The following is a 19,178-nucleotide window of genomic DNA, read 5'->3' as shown; positions in this document are numbered from 1 at the left end:
TTTGAACGTGTATAAGGTTTAAAAAGGCCCTGAAGGGGCTGACGGCTCATTCCTATCTGTGATGTTACTGCGCCCCCTGCAGTTAGAAGGGAGACACTGACCGGGAACAGGTCGTAGGAGCAGAAAACGGTGTTGGTCCATTTTACACGGTGGAATGAAACGAGTCTTTATTTTAATGTCTTTAATGTTGTCAGATTAGATCTGGATTAACGGATGAAATTTGTTGTTGCTTCATCTATGTTTCCACAACAATCTAAACATATATTCATTTTGTTTGTTTTTTATGGACAAAACTAATAATGCGTCAAAATCAGTGTTGTTATCAATAATTAGCCGAGTCAAGGCTTAGTTTGGAAAATATGGCATTTTTATGTTTTGCCTCTATTGAATTGTTGAGGATAAAAAAATGGCATAAAAACATAAATAGTGTAACTACATAATAAAAATCTTTATGTTTAGGTCTGAAGTAGCTGAACATATATGATGTGTGCAAGTGGAAAAAAACATTTTTTATTTTTTATCAGATGGATGTTTTATCAGCTTTGGGTCGAAGGCTAAAGACTAACTGAATGAAAAGGTGCTCAATGATCAAGAAGCTCATTTTACTGTGTGGTCACCAGGTTTTAATATCGGCATACCCACCTTCCTCTTGTTGTCATGGCAACGTTAAGTTACTTTTTACATCTCAATTCATTTTTTTTATACAATATTGGTTGATAACATGACTGTTTGGACCAAGGTCCAGTTGTTTTATAGATGGCCTTGGACACAGAGGAGTTTAAGGGTCTGTGGCTGCAAAACAAGCCTACATCATCTGCCCTCCAACCAAACTTTAACCTTCATCATGCTAACTGGGGCCTGTGAAGTCTCGGATGGAGCTGTTGGGTATTTCTCTGAGAATTACTTGGATATTTCTTTACACTCCTGAAAAGATTGACATCTGTGTCAAATTAATATTTTTTATCTGTAAAACTGACTCCAGATAGTTTTAAAAAGGCCATAAGGTGGGCATAAACACTTGCTGATGTCTTCCCTTCTTGGCATTGGGTTTGTCTGTAAAGAACATATGTTGCACAGACACACATCAGATGCTCAGATCTCACTTTAATGTCACTTTGTACCTCCTGGAACATATTTCTGTGAAAAACATTCAGTATTGGGACCTTCTGCTGCCAGTCCCACACATGGAAGAAAATAGGTTTGTTGGCTGCTCACTGTGTGTCAGAGTAGGGCTGGTTTGATTGGTAATATACAGAGCTAATTACCTGTAGAAAGTCATTCAATCCAATTCAAAAATACTTTATTAATCCCAAAGGGAAATGAAATGTTGTTGTAGCTCATATTATGAAGGTTTCTTCAAAGAGCCGTTGTAGATGCTGATGGTTGTGGGCAGGAAGGATCTCCTGTAGCGCTCCGTCTTACAGCAGATCTGAAGAAGCTTCTGACTGAAGACACTCTGTTGTTGTAGGACAGTCTCATGAAGAGGATGCTCAGGGTTCTCAATAATGTTCTTCATTTTATGAAGAATCCTTCTTTCCACAATGATCTCCAGAGGTTCCAGAGGAGTCCCCAGAACAGAACCAGCCTTCTTTATCAGCTTGTTGAGCTTTTTTAAGTCTCTGGCTCTGATGCTGCTTCCCCAGCAGATGATGGTAGAAGAGATCACACTCTCCACAACAGACTTATAGAAGATATGCAGCATCTTGCTGCAAACACCAAAGGATCTAAGCTTCCTCAAGAAGTACAGTCTGCTCTGTCCCTTCTTGTAGATGGCTTCACAGTTGCATCTCCACTCTAGTCTGTTGTCCAGGTGAACACCGAGGTATTTATACTCCTCCACCACCTCCACTTCTCCCATAATAGAAATAGTTTTTGACTTATTCCTGTTTCTCTTAAAATCTACAATCATCTCCTTTGTTTTAGTCACGTTCAAAATGAGATGATTGTTTCCACACCATGCCACAAAGTGGTCCACCACCTTCCTGTACTCAGCTTCTTGTCCATCTCTGATCCACCCCACGACTGCAGAATCATCTGAGTATTTCTGCAGATGACAGGAGTCTGTCTTGTACTGGAAGTCTGAGGTGTACAGAGTGAAAAGGAATGGTGAGAGTACCGTCCCCTGTGGTGCTCCTGTGCTGCTGACTACCTGGTTAGACTCACAACCCTTCAGTCTCACAAACTGTGGTCTGTTTGTCAGGTAGTCTTTGATCCAGGAGATTGTTGAGGCCTCCACCTGAGTCTTCTGGAGTTTCTGACAAAGCAAATCAGGTTGGATTGTGTTAAATGTTCTGGAGAAATCAAAGAACATGATCCTCACAGTGCTGGTGGCTTTGTCCAGATGACAGTGGGTTTGTTGAAGCAGGTGTATGATGGCATCTTCAACTCCAACTCCACAGCGATAAGCAAACTGAAGGAGGTCCTGATGGTTTACTGTTTGCTTACTCAGGTGGGCCAACAGGAGTCTCTCTAGGACCTTCATGATGTGAGATGTCAGGGCAACAGGTCTATTGTCATTGAGGACTGATGGGTGAGTTTACTTTGGTACCGGAACAAGACAGGAGGTCTGCCACAACACCGGAACCTTCTTCTGGGCCAGGCTAAGGTTGAAGAGGTGCTGCAGAATCCCACAGAGCTGCTCTGCACAGACCTTCAGGACTCTAGGGCTGACATGATCTGGACCTGCAGCCTTATTCCTATTCTGTCTCTCCAGTTGCATCTTCACCTGACTTCTTGAGACACACAGGTGGAAGGTGGAGGCGAAGGGAGCATCAGCATCTTCTGATATGGTTGAAGGCAAACATGTAGAAGCAGAAGGGTCTAGGGCTGAGGTGGAAGATAAAAAAATTTGAGGATTGCATCTTGGATTGCCGCAGCGCCTTAACGTCAGCTCAGATTTCCCAGTTGCCTCGTTGTCTGCCAGAGCTAACAAAATAATGGCTCCATCTGGAAGTTCATTTTTCAGAGTTGTGTTGTGCTTTAGCAGATTCTTGTTGGAGATATTGGTCACTGAGGGGATTCTTGATCTTCAGTAAGTCTGTGTGCCCTTTTTATATGTTTTAAGCATACAGAGCGACATAAAGGTGCATCTATTCAACTCGAACCTAATTTTAACCCAATAGATTAAAGACAGTTATGGTCATTTAATGTGTTGACAACGGTTAAACAGCTGTAACATCAGGGTGTCAGGAGCTGATGCAAATCCAGACTGTTGGTTTTGGAACAATTACAGAAGCTCTCAGATGAAATACAGTGTTTGCACGCGGCTGGGGAGCGGCAACAGTAAAGCTGCATGTTGAAATATGTTATTATAGTCGTCAGGTTTGTGTTTCTGCCTAAAGCTTGTAAAATGTACAACTTTCTGCTTTGCTGCTCTGTAGAGTTCACTTATAAAGTATTAAAGTGAGGTGGTGGAGGCACAGTTTTATTCATCACAGTTCTGGCTCAGTTTTGGGCATCGGAAAGTGTCGGCCCTATCCAGCTCCATCACTGGCTGTTAAAGTTTAAAATAATATTTACAGACTGCCCGTGCATAAGTGCTGATTTGAATAAAGAGTTATTTTTACAAGCAAAGAACCCACCAATCAGATATATGAGCTGATAATGTTCACCTCCAGGCTGCAAGTCTCATAATACTCTCTTCTTACCTCTACTCCCGCATTTCTTCGGCTAATTTTCAGTTGCGTAAATTACATTTTGGGGTCAACTGTACCTCAGCAAATGATATTTTATCTAAATGTACTTCGGTTATGTGCTTACAAACATGACTGGTGAAGCAGGCCTTCAGGCGATGTAGTTGAGATACGATCTATGTGTTCAGTTGGGAAACTACATGAAATAACTGGAAATCAAATCCAGCATCAGATTGGACTTAATCTGTGTTTGTTTAAAAATAATTCACATTGCAGCGGTTTACATTTTAAAGGGCACTACTGCAACATTTTCTGTAAACCTCGAAGCCAAAATCCCTCGGAACAGCTTTGATGTTTTCTGTCTGTTTAATTAACAAACCTGTAGGTGATGCTGAACATTTAAATCAGTCTAGTTATTCTAAATAATGGTTAACATTTGCTTCCTGGCTGTTTTCTGAGGGTTTGGAACAGCAGTGATATTCTGGTGTCAGATAAATGAGCAGGAACTAACTGAGAATAATGGACCTGTCACTGCATTTATAATGCAGATGCTGAGATTTATATTTGGCCAAAGGGTTCAGATTTCACCAAAACTCAGGATGTTTGCCAAAGATTTTATTGTGTGAAGAGCTACAGACTTGGAACATCGTTGGAACATTACCTGCCTCATAACCTGGTTCAAGTGAAGATTTTTAATATCATGTTACCATAATGTTGACCAATGACCAACAATTATTCTTAGACTCTCCAATAGACAAAGGTTCTATTGAAACCATCCAACTGTAGCTCTGCTCGCATGTTTAGGGTCATTGTCTACTTTAGTCTCATCTTCTGCAGCATCTAACAGGTTTTCTTCCAGGATTCCTTCTTCTATGTTTCTGGCTTTCTTTTTCTACTCTTCCATAAAAGGCCATGTTTGTGACGTCTACAACTAACAGTTGTCATTTAGGCAGATTCTACAAACTAACCTGTGGATCTCTGCAGCTCCTCCAGAGTTACCATGGTCCTCTTGGCTGCTTCTCTGATTAATGCTCTCCTTGCCCAGCCTCTCAGTCTAGGTGGATGTCCATGTCTTGGTAGGTCTGCAGGTCTCTCCATGTTCAGATGATGGGTTGAACAGAGGTTTGGGAGATGTTCAGGAATGTCCGAGGTCAGAAACAGAACAGCTGCAGTTGAGTTCAAATGCAGGGTAATTTTAGGATTTTTTATTCATTCAAATTATTGTTGCTTTATTTTATAAAATCCCAATCCATCCCAGGAGTAATAACTTACATTTCCAGTCTGAGTGTATGTAAACCTCTGAGTGCAGCTTTTGATGCTTTATTGACAGAGTTTGAAAACTTGTTAAAACGAAAGTTTCAGAAATAACATTTGTTTCTTTTCTGAAGGTAAAAAGGGCTCCATTTCATTTATTCACACTGATCTCTTTTCAAATTTAAAGTGCAAACCTTTGCAGCTTGTCTGCACGAATGGATCTGATTGCATAACACAGACACTCGGCTGGCTCCAGCACCAGCTGACTGGTATCCTGAGTGTTCATTAAGAATAATTGTTTTTTTGAGACCACAGACTGGTACCTCCTTCTAGCTGCAGCTCTTCTCCGGGCCAGAATACACTCTACATACCAGAGACTGTAACTGCTGGTGTTTACCTCTCCCTGCCGGCGTAGACCAGCAGTAGAGGGTTCTCTCCTTTTTCTTCTGTGGTTTCTGGCAGCCAGCACCAGATTCCTGCATGTCTATCAGTGCAATCAGCAGACCAGACCCACAGTCAGCCAAGCAGCCTGAAAAAAGCTGCAAAAAATGACTAGAAATAAAACAACAAAAATGGACAGTGTGACTTTTTCAGTTTTGAATTCTCTGTTTGCGGTGCAGACACATTTATCGCTCAGACTTCCACAATCTCTGCTCAAATTAAGTCATTACCTCTAACCATCTTCATGCTGATGTGAGAAAGGTGTCATTAATTATCGGAAGGTGTGACAGCATCCAGAAAATAAGGCTGTTAGTCAGAAATGGATGTAATGCGGAGACATGTTCACTGTGGAATGATAAGTAGTGTGATTTAAGTTGGCTTCTCTTGGGGCTGCGATTTGGTTCTTTGGATCGGAGCTGTTCATGTGAGTGCTCCTCAGTAATCCAACAGCTGCAGTTAGAACACCAAGTTCTTTTCCTTTAGTTTTAACTTGGGTCGCGTTTCTCAACAGTTTTATCACTCTTCCCTCTGGATGACCGACCAGATTAGTTGGCAGGTCCAGTTTTTCTCTAGATCTTTATTTTAGATTTGATCACAAACGCTTGGATTCACCAAACAGAAGTTCTTGTGCAAAGCTACAAGTAAACAACAACAATAAATGCCACTAACAAATGCTGAACTCTGTGTGTGTGTGTGTGTGTGTGTGTGTGTGTGTGTGTGTGTGAGAGAGAGAGAGATCAATCTGTCCACTCTGCTGGATGTCTGACTGCATGCTGATTGGTTGTGCCTGAGGAGGGTGTGGCCTGGATGGTGGCTGATGTTTTGTGCTCTTCTTGTTGCAGGGTTGTTTTCAGGGCCGAAAAAGTTTTCCTCCCCCAGATTTCTTCCGTTTTTGCTTCCTCATTTACATTTTTAAATCATTAAACAAATTTTATCATCAGACAAACATAATTTGAATAAATACAAAATACAGTTTTTATAAATTGATATGATTTATTAAGGTAAAAAAACTATCCAAACTGACCTGGCCCTGTGTGAAAAGTAATTACCCCCTAAACCTAATAACTGGTTCTCCTGCCCTTGGCAGCAGCAACTGCCACCAGTCATTTGTGAGGACTTGTAATGAGTCTTTAACATCAATGTGGATGAATTTTGGTGCTTTTTGCTCTGTTGAATTGTTTTTATTCAGACCCTTTGGAGGGTTTTCCTTCAGGTTTTGACTAGGCCACTTCAAAATCTTGTTTGCTTTTTGTTTTGGATTTTTGGGGGGGGCTCAGTTCATAGGTGGGCTTGCTAGTGTGCTTTGTTTCATTGTCCTGCTGATGCTGCCTGATAGCAGAAGTCATTGTTCCAATTATAGCATGTCATCCAGGTTTTACAGCAGCCCCAGACCATCATACTACCACCACCATGCTTGATTGTCAGTACGATGAAATGCTGTTAGTTTTATATCAGGCCTTTTTAAAAGCTCTGCTTTTTGTCTCATGTATCCACAAAATATTTCCCAGATGTTTTGAAGATCAGAAAGATGATTTTAGCTGATGTTGGAGTTGGATGGAGGCCTTTTTAAAAGCTTTCTGTAAAATGTATGAAAAGTCAAATCCTGACGGGTCCATGGTCACTACACCTTATCCCAACAGTCAAGCATGGTGGTGGAGAGTTGATGATTTGGGCTTGTTTTGTCATTGGTATACAGAGGACTTTATGGTTGACTCAGAGTATTCTAGACTCAAATGCCAGGCTGAATGTAGAACAGCTGAAGCTTGACCCAGGTTCAGGTTTCTTTATCGGTATCTGTGGGTAAGTTATAGCTGCAGTACCACAGAGTGGGCATCTGTAAAAAACAAAACATACACACCATCCATGAGTAAAGAAGGTGCACCAAAGGCTAAAAACTAAAATATTTAATGAAACTAATTCTCCTCTGCATTGATCAAAGTCACTTGAGGTGGTCCGGGTATCTAAACAGGTTGACCCCTGATCTCCTCCCTTTGGAGGTTTTCCACACTGACTTCATTCTTGGAGGAGAGCCCTGGGCCTCACCCCGAACTTTCCAGAGAGTCTATAAAACCATTCTGGCCTCAGAACACTTTGGGAACCCACTGGATGAGAAGGAGAGTGTCACTGGGATGAGGGATGTCTGGATTTTCCTCCTGGAGCTGTTTCACGGTGATCTTATCCCTGTAGTAACCACACCACCCTATTGTGAGAGTGGTTTGGCAGGTTTAATAGGAGCAAGTATAAAACAGACTCTATGTCTCTTGGTCTTACTATAGCCGAAAATCTCTAAAGAGAAGATGTTCTGATCATAACATGACAGAGGTTTGCTTCCTCAGAACCAACCTGTTATGAAAGTCCAAAAACTGGACCTGAGTCCTCCATTTAACCAGGTTCCCAGGTTACTTGATCAGAGACAGATTACTGCACCAAGCAATGATTGAAACAGATTCAATGAAACCTTCCTATGAAAGGGTCATCATTTCAGATTTAAGATTAAAATCTCTCAATTTCCTTAAAAACTGCAGCTGTTGGAGGTTTTTAGTTGTAGGAGCATAATGTGACTCAACGTATTATAAATAAAAAAAAAAAAGAAAATACTTCCAACTATCCACCAGTTCAATGACAGCACCATTTACTACTGTCAGTGCGGGAGGGGGTGACTTCCTTAAACAAATACTACAACCTTAGGCTTCTTGGTGCTGATCGTTAAAAATGGCTGATCACACCAACATATAAACTTATCCACAACAGGCCCATGGACTTAGAAGTACTGAATCATCTGTGTAGATAGCCTGCGTACTACAGTCACTGGTTTATAAAATGTACAGAAGGTCAGAGAGACAACCCAGTGGTGAACCAGTAGATGAGTGCAGCTGAATGGAGAAGCAGCTGATGACTCTCACACACTAAGATCTGTCAATTAAAATCCAATCCACAAGATTAAAATCAAGTTTAAACTGATTACGAGGCTTATAGATAAAAGGTCTGGCTGGATAGTGGTAAAAACAGAAGAAAAGTCAATAAATAAGAGCTGAGCATGTAGAGCTGGGCTTTGGGAGCATCCAGGTGACCATACAGGAAGTTTCATAGAGTGACCAGAGCATCTTCAACCTGTTTGCAAATTGCAGTAGATCAATAAATGTCTCATTCCTGCTAAGACTCCAGTCACTCATAAAGTCCCATTTTACAGTCACAGTGGGAGCCGTGGGAGGATTCACAGTAACTGGACTATTACTGTGAATATCATTTTGCTGTTGCTCACACTATCAATTCACTGGTAATTTATGTAATTCCTGTAGCAAAGATGCTCTTTAACTCGTCTCATTAACTGCATAATCGCAAAAGAACAGCGAGAACCCAGGAAGACAGAAAACAGTTTTCTTCTACCTCATTTGACTTGATTTCTCTTATTGTAGAAACAGTAACGACTGAGCATCCTCTCCGTCTTCCCACTGATGGACTTAGATGTGATTGAATTCTGCTCTCTGTCGGTTCTTTTTAGACACGTGCCTGAAAAACGACCCCATTACAAACCTGGTTAGCTGCAGAAATCTGGGCCCTGGTGGGAGTACATCATTAATGCCACTGTTCATTACAGCTTTGGCCTTGAATCCACACGCACGCCAGCACGAATCGAAAGAGCTTCGTGGCTGTAGCCATAGCAACAGAGAGTCAGTCTCCTTTCTCCTGTGAGAGTTTTAGTCTTTTTTTTTTTTTTATCAGAACAGAGCGAAATCTTTTCTATTTGTTGGAGTCGATTTGTTTTTTCTCTGATTTTCATGTTGGCTTAGCAAAGCAGCAGAACCTCCTCCATCCACAAACAAAACAGTGTGAGCAAACTTGTGTACATAAATTATTCAATCTACCTCACTTTAATTTGGTTATTTTATGAGCGTGTTTTTGGAAGCAGAAGATAGGCTGGGATCCAGACTCTTGGGGGTTTTGTGCGCTTGGCACGTATCGGTTCTGCCTGCGATGTAATTGGTAATTAGTTTAATTCTGCAGTTATTAAAACTTCTCACAAGTGCTGGAAGGAATTCAAGCTGCGGCCTGAAGTCTGGTAAGTCTGGTGCCTTGGTACTTAAGTGGGATGATTCCCCCATGTTGTAGTTTGTTTAGCTCTTAACTGTCAGTCTCTTTCGCACGCACAGACACACACACACACACACACACACAAACTAGCAGCTTCTGGCAGTGTTTCTGAAGACCTTTACTTCACTTTTCATGGACCAAGACCTTCATTTCAATAACATTCTTGGTTCTGTTTAGCTGCGGCCGTTTTTTAATACCACCACAGATCTTTAAAAGTGTTCATCATGCAGCTTTGATGGCCTCTTTAGTACTTTCGTAGAAACCAAGACTTGGTGGACTTTGCTTGGGATCAATGTCCTGTTTGAAGGTCCAAGGCTTCCAAAGCTTTAGCTTTCTCTTAGACAACAGGACGTTTTCTCCCAGGATTTCCTGATACTCAGCTAAACTTGTCTTGTCCTCAAGACAATGCAGCTTTCCAGTTCCAAATAAAGAAAAGAAGACCCACAGCATTACAGAGCCACTGCCATGCTTCACTCTAGGCAGTGTGTTCGTTACAGTGAATGCACCGTTCCTCCCCCTCCAGACATACTGTTAACTCATAAACTCAAAGTTTTAAAGTTTCGATTCATCGCTCCACCGACCGGAATCCCCACACCTCTTTGACTTATTGGCGCTGTCCTATCTTGTGGTTTGTGGCCAGTAGTGGTGAGCATTTTTGGGTTGAAGCATGGAGTCTTTTAGTGTTTCGTATTTGCCTTCGATTTTTTTGCAGTCAGTCGAGTGCTTTTAACTACGCTACTCAGGAATCTGGTGGCTTTCATTGAAGACCACAAGGTGGCGTAGCCACTTTTCCTTTATCTGTAAACTTGTGAAAAAATCTTTTCTACTGTATCTCCATGAACATTAAGTCCTTTGTTATCGTTTCTCTTGTTTTCTTTCAAGGCAATGATCTCTGAACTTTCAGGACTATTGTCTTCTTTCTAACATGCAATAATTTATGACCGTCATCAGCCCAGGTATACAAGATGCACTGTCTGAAACACACCTGATGCAACTAATGAAACTGTTGATTAATCACACTTGATTTGCAAAGTTGTGAAGAATTCTGTTCAGCGGTTAAATCATTTTGAGACGACAGCAGTCATTGATCGCAGGATTTATTGTTGAATTCGGTTAAAATCCTTTTCATCTGTTTGTGTGTAATTGGTTTATTTCACCAGTGTCGAATTTTGCCAGTGAACCTAATTTGGAGTGAGGGTTAAATCATTTTAAGTTGAGCACCTGTAAGTTGGACGTGGTCGAGTTTTTCTGAATATTTTTCATACAATTGCTTGGCCAATGATTTTTTAGAAATAGGAACTTTATTCCTTCCAATTCCTGAAAAGATGTACGATTCAGAATAATAGCAGTTCTCCAACCCAATCAGTTACTGTTAGCGTTTCTGCTTGGCAAATAATTCACGAGTATAGTAGAGTAATGGAAAACCAACAGGCTCAACTGTCATGATAAGCCTGCTGCTGATTCTGTGTAACTGTTCAAAATAACCTGAAAACCTGAGTAGAATGGGTTATCTCACTTCAGAAGATCGGCTTACTTTGATTAAAACTTGGTTGGAGAGGGGAAAATATATAACTCTCTGGTATAAGGATTGAAATGTTTTAAAATGGAAATGAAAACCAGAAAGATGTGGAAGAAATCAGAAAACTACCATTCAAATAGATTGAAGAAGAGACACTGCTATTAGTATATTCCATTTATTTCCCCTCGCGTTCTGTAGATATGATTAATTGTTCCTCATGTTTTCATTTGGAATAAAATGTGCATTGTTCCTAATGTATTTGTGTTTGGGTTGTTTTGATCCATATTTCAAACACCAGCTGAATTGATGCAGATGAATTTGGCCTTTGAACACATTAGAGAACGAAGCAGTTTATGGAAAATGCACATGCTTCCTACTAACGTCGTGTGTCATTTCTTGCCTCAACAGAATTGAAGATGCATTTAGATTTGTGCAGAATTCACAGCTGTTTCCTTCATAATATTTTACTTGTGGGGATCTTAATGCACAGACAATGTTTATTTTTACAGAGCATCTTTTGAAATATAAGTAGTTTACCTGCCGGCTTTGAGCTCTTGTCAGAATTCAAAGGGGATCAAGAGGAGCAGCTTTGCCCTCTGAAGCCCCTGAGACTCCAGAGTGGACCAGGGTTTTGTTTAGTCTGACCTCAGGAGACGGCAATCTGTGTCTGAATGACCGGCTGCCCATCAGTCACCGCCACCTCTGACATTTAGAGAGGCTACTGTCTCATCCTCTGGGTATTTATTTTTTTATTTCAGATTAAAGCTTTCTAGTTCAGAGATTTCTGCTTTGATATTTGTCACACTATCAAAGTGTTCGGCCCCATTACAGATTTCTTGTGTTTTGCCTTTTTCAGATCACCAAACAAATTTTAATATCCGACAAAGAAAATCGAAGTAAATAATGTAAATAAAAAATAATAATAAATAATGTTTTCAAATCATTATTTTGTTAAAGAGACAAAATATCTAAACCACCATGGTCCTGTGTGATTGGCCCCTTGTTAAATTATCAAATAAATGTGGCTAACCGTATTTTGTTCATCATATTTCCCTATCAAAATCAATGCCAGATTTAAACAGAACCTTTTTGACAACATGAAGTAGGCTAAAATATATTAAAAGGCAACACATCATGCCCTGAAAGCCCTGAAGGATTTCAAGAACCGATGAGAAACAAAATGATTGGCATCAATCAGTCTAAAAGGGGCTACAAAGCTATTTCTAAAGTTTTGGGCCTCCAGAGAACCACATTCAGAACAATCAGGATTAGCTAACATGTCGAAATTACTCGAAGAGCTCATGGACACCTCATCCTGGAGGTCACAGAATAAGCCAGAACAACATCTGAAGCTCTGCAGGCCTCACTGCCTCAGAGTTCAAGATTTATCAGTAAGAGAGAATAGCTGGGCATAAATGGTATCTAGGCCTTCTTTAGATGCCATCATTGAGTAGTTTTTTGTAGTTAGAGCAGTAGCTCCTTGAGCTAGTCTTTTAAGGTCTGTGATCTGTGTCACAGTTCATAATGAACTTTAGACGTCCCCACTGAAACGAACACAGTGGAAGCTATATCAATCTGAGTAGGAGAAGGCTCCCTGCCAAGCTGGATGGGAGAGACAATGAAACCGAGCTGACCACAGACTCCTCAGCTTTCATGGTCAACACTCTCCTGTCTTTCCTCGCCAGCTCCGGCTTGTTGTTTTTGCTGGGAATTCTCTGTCCTGGGTTTAAATGTAAAATAAATCAGCTGTGCAGCAGCACAGGATGTCGAACTGCTGTCAGTCAAGTTGCGACTGTCTTAACTCCCAGATACTTGCTGCTCCTGCTTGCTGTGTCATTATTGTGAAAAACTCCACAGAGAGAATGCTGGATGTTGAGCTCAGATATCAGGCTTTAAATGCTGAACTTTACTTTTAGTTGTTTTGTTCCTTCAGGACACAAAAACTGCAAAAATAAAAACGTTTTTAGACTAATTGTCCCAATCCCCAGGGTCTCTTTTCTGTTGGAGGGATTTTAGCTTTGCATTGATTCTCCTACTTTTTTATTTAAACATATTAGTGTTCGTGGTCTGCTTTAATTTTCTATTGTCAGAGCACCTTAGCTGACTATCTGTGGTAGATGGAGTGTCTAATTAATTGTTACAGCATGTCCCCCATCCTGCAGACATCGGTTGGCGTTGGACTAAAATTTAAAGAAGGCAGAGGAAATGAAAGATTCTCATTCTCAGGGTCAGATGCTGGGCTTCTGTCTGAGCCACTGTTTTCATACTTCAGTGTCTGGGAAACTGGTTTTGAGCAATAAATGTTCATAGAGGGTATGATTGGTTTTCATGGTGCAGTTGAGGAACGGTCAGAGCAGCTGGACTCGAGATCAGCTTGGTGGGCTTGAGTATAAATCCAGATGCAGCTGATGGAGGGAGAAGGATGTCCGATTTATTATAAAGCTGCATCAGTTCTCCTGTCGATTTAAAAAGCTTTCCAGTTTTTCCATTACATCCTGCTAACTGACCAGAGAACATCCAGGTTCCACCAACCAGAAATACGGATAAAACGTCCACAGCTCTTTTTATAAGATGTTGATCTCAGCTAAATGGCAGCTTAATGTAGAGTTTATGCAATCGATTGTGCAGAGCAAATCTTAAATGATTTTCCATTATAGCATTCAAATAGATGATCTAAGTACATTTTTTATTTTTTTTACATACCTGGGTTTTAATATTTAGCTTTCAGTGACATTAGTACAGCGATGATAGAGAGTAGAAAATTCAGCTTTTTGATCCAACAAACTATAAACTAAGACAAACTTTAGCAAATTTTAAATTGTTAAACCTCTTGTCTTATAAGCTCAGTTCCAACCAAGTTGGGACATTGTGTAAAACCTAAATAAAAACAGAATCCAGTGATCTGCTAATCCTGCACAACATCTATGCAACTGAACCCACTACAAAGACAAGATATTTAATGTTCAAACCGATAAACTTTATCGTTTTTCTGCAAATATCATTTAGAATTTGATTTTTGCAACACATTCCAACAAAGCTGGGACAGGGTCATGTTCACCGCTGTGTTACATCACTTTTCCTTTTAACACTCAATAACGTTTGGGAACTGAGGACTAATTGTTGAAGCTGTGTAGGAGGAATTCTTTCCCATTCCTGCTTGATGAACAGTTGCTCAACACTCCTGGGTCTCTTAGCTCTTCATAATGCACCACACATTTTCAAAGGGAGACAGGTCTAGAACCAGAACTCTTTACCATGAAGTCACGCTGTTGTAACATTAGCAGAAGGTGGCTTGCTGAGATAGGCTAGTCCCTGAAGTTGTTGCTTGAATGGCAGCAGATGTTGCTCCAAAGCCTTGATGAATCTTTCAGCATTAATGGTGCCTTCACAGATGTACCGGTTACCTCTGCCATGGGCAATAACACCCCACCATACCATCACTGATGCTGGCTTTAGAACTTTGCTCTGATAACAATCCAGATTGTCCTTTTCTTCTTTAGCCCAGAGGAAAGGGACCAAAGTGATTCCTTTTCATCAAATAAGAAATAGCCTGCGCTGTTTCTGGTTGTTGTTGTTATGTAGCTTTGGTTTTGCATGGTAGAGTTTTAAGTTGTAAATGTAGCGATGAGCTGTTAACCCACAATGGCTCTAAAGTGTTCCTTAGTCCACGTGGTGATATTTGTCACAGAATGATGTTGGTTATTAATGCTGTGCCTTCTGAAGGGTCAAAGGTCATGGGCGTTCCATGTTTTCAGAGATTTCTCCAGATTCTCTGAATCTTTTGATGATATGATGGACTGTAGATGATGAAATCCTTATATTTCTTGGAACTGCACATTGACAAATGTAGTTCTTAAACTGTTGGACTATTTGCTCACTCAGTTGTTCTCAAAGTGAAGAACCTTGCTACATCCTTGCTGGTGAACAACTGAGCCTTTCAGGGATGCTTCTTTTCTACCCAATCATGACACTCACCTGTTTTCAATTAAGTTGTCAGGTGTTGACTAGAGCCATGGAGCAGACTTTGGTGAGCAGATCAGCATGACAATCTAGTCTTTGGGGGGATTGAAAATGAGTTAGAAAACAGTGGAAAGATCCAAGATCTCGTTCTTTCGGTCATGACCCAAAGTTCATGGCCATAGGTGAGGGTAGGAATGTAGACCGACCGGTAAATCGAGAGCTTCGCTTTTCGACTCCGCTCTCTCTTCACCACAATGGACCGGCACAGCGCCCCATTACTGCGGCAGCGGCAACAATCCGTCTGTCGATCTCCTGCTCCATTCTTCCCTCACTCGTGAACAAGACCCCAAGATACATGAACTCCTCCACTTGAGGCAGGAACTCCCCCCCAACCTGAAGAGGACAAGCCACCCTTTTCTGAACGAGAACCATGGACTCGGACTTGGAGGAGCTGATCTTCATCCCAGCCGCTTCACACTCGGCTGCGAACCGCCACAGCGCATGCTGTAGGTCTTGGCTAGAGGGGGCCAGCAGGACCACGTGATCTGTAAAAAGAAGAGACGAAATCCACTGGTCCCCAAACCAGACCCCCTCCGGCCCTTGGCTGCGCCTAGAAATCCTGTCCATAAAAGTTATGAACAGGACCTGTGACAAAGGGCAGCCCTGCTGGAGTCCAACATGCACCGGGAACAGGTCCGACTTAGTGCCGGCAATGCGGACCAAACTCCTGCTCCGCTTGTACAGAGACCGGATGGCCCCTAATAAAGGGCCCCCGATTCCATACTCCTGGAGCACCCTCCACAGGGTACCACGAGGGACACAGTCAAATGCCTTTTCCATGTTCACAAAACACATGTAGACCGGCTGGGCAAACTCCCATGAACCCTCGAGTACCATGCAGAGGATGTGGAGCTGCTCCAGTGTCCCACCGAAGGGACAAAAAACCACACTGCTCTTCCTGAAGCCGAGGTTCGACTATTGGCCAGACTCTCCTCTCCAATTCCCTGGCGTAGGCCTTACCAGGGAGGCTGAGGAGTGTGATCCCCCTGTAGTTGGAACACACCCTCCGGTCCCCCTTCTTATGAAGGGGGACCACCACCCAAGTCTGCCAGTCCAGAGGCACTGTCCCCAACTGCCACACAATGTTGAAGAGGCGTGTCAACCATGACAGCCCCACAACATCCACAGACTTGAGGTACTCAGGGCGGATCTCATCCACCCCCAAAGCCCTGCCACCGCGGAGCTTTTTCACCACCTCGGTGACTTCAGCCTGGGTGATGAAAGAGTCCAACCCCGCGTCCCCAGCCTCTGCATCCATTGAGGAGATCCTCCATGTACTCCTTCGACCACCCAATAATGTCCACAGTGGAGATCAGCAGCTCCCCACCCCCACTGTAAGCAGTGTTGGTGAAGCACTGCTCCTGAGGCACCGGACAATTTGCCAGAAGAGCTTCGAGGCCAACTGGTAGTCCTTCTCCATGGCCTCACCAAACTCCTCCCAGGCCTAAGTTTTTGCCTCGGCTACAGTCCGGGCTGCACGCTTGGCCTCATGGTACTCGTCAGCCGCCTCAGGATTCCCACAAGCCAACTACAGCTGATAGGACTCCCTTTTCAGCTTGACAGCATCCCTTACTGCTGGTGTCCACCACCTGGGTTCAGGGACTGCTGCCGCGACAGGCACCGCAGACCTTACGGCCACAGCTACGGGCAGAAGCATCAACAATAGACACCGAGAACATGGTCCACTCGCACTCCATGTCTCCAGCCTCCCCCGGAATCTGGTCAAAGCTCTGCCAGAGGTGGGAGTTGAATGCATCCCTGGCCGAGGGGTCCGCCAGACATTCCCAGCAAACCCTCACTATACGCTCGGGCCTGCACAGTCTGTCCCGCTTTCTCCTCTTCCAGCGGATCCAACACACCACCAGGTGGTGATCAGTGGACAGCTCAGCCCCTTTCTTCACCCAAGTGCGGCCGAAGGTCAGAAGACACGACAAATAAAGTATCCCCTAATTTTTAATTCTAGGGTTTTACCTACGAGGGCATAATGACGATGATGTGGTCTTTATCAAGTCATTTCAAGTTAAAACATATGTATGTAAAAACATATAACAGGATTATACACTGTCATTATTTATTGGTCAGGGCTGAAGCTAATATGGAAAAACTGTGAAAAATCAGGTACACCCCTCCTATTTCCATATAATTTGAGAGGAAAGTAGCAGCATGTGCTGCTCATCAAATTTGCTTCATTGCTGGATCATCATCAGTGTGAGTGCTTGTATAATAGCAGGATGTTTGGTAGTTTGCTGCTCTGGAGAATACAAGGACTGTGTAAATAACGCCAATGCCAAGAAGGAAAGACATCATCAATGCTGCTGCCCATCAATCGGGGGAGGGTTAGAAGGCTGTTTCTGATTTTTTTGGTAGTTCATTGTTTCACAGATAGCAAGATTATCCACAAGTGGGAAACCTTTCAGGCGGCTGCCAATCTTCCCAGCAGTAGACGTCCCAGCAGATTCAGCCCAATGTCAGAGTGTGAAGCTCAGAGAAATTCATGATAGGATTATTAGTAAAATACTGACCAGGTGTGGCTTGTTTGGAAGGGTTGAAGGTGAACCCCAGAGTTGAAGGACGTTATATTTTCCTTTAACAAAAGGATTAGCAAAAACAGAATGAAAAAATAAAAAGGCAGAAACGAGGAACCGATGAATTTTATTAAATATTAAACTAGTCAAATTTAAAATCCTTGCAGTAATTTTTCACATTTTAGCCTCTGTGAAGCTGAAGTAAGGAATCAAGCTGACATAATTTATTCATAAGAGGTATTATTGCAGTCTGTTGTACTGCTTAACGCAGCATTCCAGGCTTTTCAAGAACATGGTTAAAATGTGAACTTCAGAACACATTCTGGTCTTTGTCTCTAAAAATAGTATCTTTTTGGTATTAACTTCACGTATTTTGCTGTAAAATCCCTCCGCGACTGAATTTGTGTGGAATGTGTTGACATGTAAGTTACAGCAGGTCAGAGTTTCTCAAAATACTAAAGGGTGATGTTGCAAGTCACAAATTCCTTTATTTAAACTTCTATTTATTAAAGAAGAATCTTGATATTAGTAAGTTGATTTAAAAGCAGATGAGACGCTCTTATTTTGCTTCCATCGGCGCATCTTAACACAGAGCTGCTGTTTTTCTTTAATATATCAACCGGCTTGAGTCCCAGAGTCTGCAGGCATCGAACCATCCAGTTACTGAGACCAGTTAAAAGATCTTAAGCTGGCTGTCTCAGCTCTGCACCCGGTGGGTTTAAACATAGATCACACTGGCAGCAGGCTGTTTGATTTAAGCCCCCGTCCCACTGTCCACCATAGATCCCCTAAGCAGATCCAGCCACTGATCCCAGACTCCATCACAGAGTGGAGAGCTTATTATGATGATAAAAAAATATTTACAGTGTTTACAGTCCTAAAGTATGTTTTCTCATATGTGTATATTATACTCATATGGTGCAACTATGATGACAATTCCAGCTCAAAATAATTTCAAATGTGTGCCATTAAAGGGTCATGCACAGTGCCAAAAGTAAATTTTTGGTCTATGTGCAACATGCCATGTTTGGAGAAGAAACTAACCCCTTAACACAACATCCCCACAGCAAAACATGGTGGTGGCAGTATAATGCTGTGGTGGTGTTCTTCAACATGGACAGGAAAGCTGGTCAGAGATGCTTGGGAGATGGATAAAGATAAATACTGCACAGTTCTTGGTAAAAGGTCAGGGGGCTGGATATGAAAGCATGCCACACATTTAAGTTTTTATAAAAACTGTTAAATTATGTGTTATTTTCCTTCCACTTCACATTGATGGGCGTTTTTGTTTTTACAAAACAACCACATGTCAAATTTGTCTAAATCCAGTTGAAGCATATGACGGATATCTTTAAGGTCCTCATCCAGCAGGTAAATGTTCTGAGCTTCATGCGTAGAAGTCCACTTTAGTCTTTTGTTCGATTCAAAACAGAAATGTGGAGTTGAGAAATGGAATTTTGATGTGCCTTTTAGTCTTTCGTTCCTCAACAGGCTCATATGTTGGCATTGGTACTTGATGACCATATGTTTAGGTAACCATCATTAGTTGTAATAATCAGCTATCAACTATGCAGACGTATTCACAATTAAAACTGCATCTTTTTAACGTATAGCTCATACAAAATGACTAATTTCTGCTGTGAAACACAACATGTTGACTAAAGTGTGTATATTAGAAATCAAGCAGAACAGCCA

This window comes from Girardinichthys multiradiatus, chromosome Y (assembly GCF_021462225.1).
Source record: "Girardinichthys multiradiatus isolate DD_20200921_A chromosome Y, DD_fGirMul_XY1, whole genome shotgun sequence".
Taxonomy (NCBI): domain Eukaryota; kingdom Metazoa; phylum Chordata; class Actinopteri; order Cyprinodontiformes; family Goodeidae; genus Girardinichthys; species Girardinichthys multiradiatus.
The sequence above is the reverse complement of the archived record's forward strand: the minus strand, read 5'-3'. Positions refer to the sequence as shown.